Source organism: Tiliqua scincoides, chromosome 4 (genome assembly GCF_035046505.1).
Source record: "Tiliqua scincoides isolate rTilSci1 chromosome 4, rTilSci1.hap2, whole genome shotgun sequence".
Lineage (NCBI taxonomy): Eukaryota > Metazoa > Chordata > Lepidosauria > Squamata > Scincidae > Tiliqua > Tiliqua scincoides.
In genome coordinates, this window is record NC_089824.1 from 207,054,275 (window position 1) to 207,057,155 (window position 2,881).

Consider the following 2,881-nt stretch of genomic DNA (forward strand, 5'->3'; position numbering starts at 1 on the left):
ACTATGTCAAGTCTATACTTGGAAGAAACTAGAAAAATAGTTTTCAGCATGACAGAGAGAGACTTAGTGGAATAATGTGAGCTTCTGTGATTGGTTATTTATGCCAAATCATTTTGTAAATGAAATGGCACTTCCATAAGGGTGTGCCTCACTGAAAATGATTACTCCTTTGAAGTACAGGTGTCCACTGCTTGTGGACGGACCCGCATATATGATGGTGGTCAAAGCACAACAAAGAGGCTCTTAATGAGGCAGTCAGGTCTCCCATAGCCTGCAGCAGAGTGTCTGCTTACACAACAAAGAGACTAATGCACAGAAGAGGCAATCTATCTCCAGCAGCCTGTGCAGCCAGCTAGTGTCTGGCAGGGAGTGTCTGTTTACAGAACAAAGGCACTAGATTGGGTTGAATGTTCGCTTAACAACCTAATCGCATAACAGCGGGGACTGGAGAATGTATCCCCATCATTAACTTGCGCACACCTGTAAACAGAAATGATTTTTTTCCTCCAGCAATTTACTGAAATTTTCCTTTTCTCTTGAAATTCAGAAAAAAGGAAGAGAAGGAGGATTGACGCAGAGCAGCACAGAAGTACACCCAGAATGGCTGCAAATCACAGCCACTCTCAGCTTGATCCTGGGCTGCCCCGTGAGTTCCGATTTATAGGGACTCCTCATGCAACCTCCTTCCAGGCATATTTGGAGCCTTTCTGAGGCCCATAAAAGCCACATGGCCTCTACGGATTTCAGAAAGTTTCCCAGAGAGCATCTTAGTTAGTTAGGACTGTGGGTTTGTTAAAACTGAGGGTTCTGAATCTGCAGTTAAGGAGTCTGGACCTGTACATTCACATACATCTCCACTGTAATGTTGTGTTGGGTGTTTCCATATGAAGTAGCTAGGAAGAATGCCTTTCTGTGGTCCAGAAAATGCTTTAAAGACATAAGATGTCATTCTACTGCAAAAGCTAAGCAGATTTGGCCACATAAGCGTCCCTGATATTCCAGAGAACTTACACAACAGAGAACTTACACAACATCCAAGGCACCCCTTGGATGCCTTATATCAGCTTCGATGACCTGTTAGAAAAAGTTGTAAATGAAACAAATACAACAAGAACATAAGAACATAAGAACAGCCCCACTGGATCAGGCCATAGGCCCATCTAGTCCAGCTTCCTGTATCTCACAGCGGCCCACCAAATGCCCCAGGGAGCACACCAGATAACAAGAGACCTCATCCTGGTGCCCTCCCTTGCATCTGGCATTCTGACATAACCTGTTTCTAAAATCAGGAGGTTGTGCATACACATCATGGCTTGTACCCCATAATGGATTTTTCCTCCAGAAACTTGTCCAATCCCCTTTTAAAGGCGGCTAGGGTAGACGCCAGCACCACATCCTGTGGCAAGGAGATCCACAGACCGACCACACACTGAGTAAAGAAATATTTTCTTTTGTCTGTCCTAACCCGCCCAACACTCAATTTTAGTGGATGTCCCCTGGTTCTGGTATTATGTGAGAGTGTAAAGAGCATCTCCCTATCCACTCTGTCCATCCCCTGCATAATTTTGTATGTCTCAATCATGTCCCCCCTCAGGCGTCTCTTTTCTAGGCTGAAGAGGCCCAAACGCCGTAGCCTTTCCTCATAAGGAAGGTGCCCCAGCCCCGTAATCATCTTAGTCGCTCTCTTTTGCACCTTTTCCATTTCCACTATGTCTTTTTTGAGATGCGGCGACCAGAACTGGACACAATACTCCAGGTGTAGCCTTACCATAGATTTGTACAACGGCATTATAATACTAGCCGTTTTGTTCTCAATACCCTTCCTAATGATCCCAAGCATAGAATTGGCCTTTTTCACTGCCACCGCACATTGGGTCGACACTTTCATCGACCTGTCCACCACCACCCCAAGATCTCTCTCCTGATCTGTCACAGACAGCTCGTTTATACAATACGTTTATACGTTTATACAATAAACGTATAGTACAATTAATGGGGCACATTGAATTACACTACACTAGCTTCTTGTTTAAGTTTGCAGTCTTAAATATACTTACCTGAAAGGAAGCCCGGTGAACACAGCAGCACTTACTCCCGAGTAGACAGGCAAGGGATTGTGCTGTAAAATGCTTTTCCTTACTGCTGCATATATTCAGCCAGTCATACAAAAATGGATATTTGCAGCAGATTGCAAGGCGGTAAAGGATACCTGAATTTAACCACGTTGCACGTGCAGCTTTGCATTTACTGTCTATCCACGTAAGAATGTGAACTGAGTAAGAACAGAGGGTGCACATTCCAACAGCTGATTTTTCAGGAGAGCATTTATAGCTTGAGATGGCTTGGTTTCTCTCATCCCTGCTTAACCAACTTTCTAAAAGTCTAAAACCTTAAAAGGTATGGTTAATCTAGGACCGTAAATCACTACATTTAGTTAATGGATTTGCTCTGCATTTCTACCTTTGCCCTCTTTAAAAGTTTTACTAAAACAGGGTGGGCTGGGGCAAGGCAAGAGATTGAGCAGTCTTAGGGGTTAGGTTTACTAGAAGATGTTGCCATTGAGACACAAACATTAATTGTCTGCTGTCATAGGTCTAGTTTGCATTAATCTCAGAAATCGGGTGCTTGGACACCAGCATTGAAGTTATGAAAAGTGACAGTATTAAGCTTTGTCACTGTCCCGTGAAGGAAGTTTGCTAGGAAAAGGCTACCTGGAAATCTCCACTGCACAATGATAAAAAGAAACACACTTCTTCTAAGGTGGGTTTTTTTTTAAATAGGATCAGGCCAGCTGAGCCCAGCCACTTCATGGTGAAACATGCAAGCACTCTTTCCCCTGTCTCCATCCAAGGAAACCATCCTGCAGCCATATATCTGAACC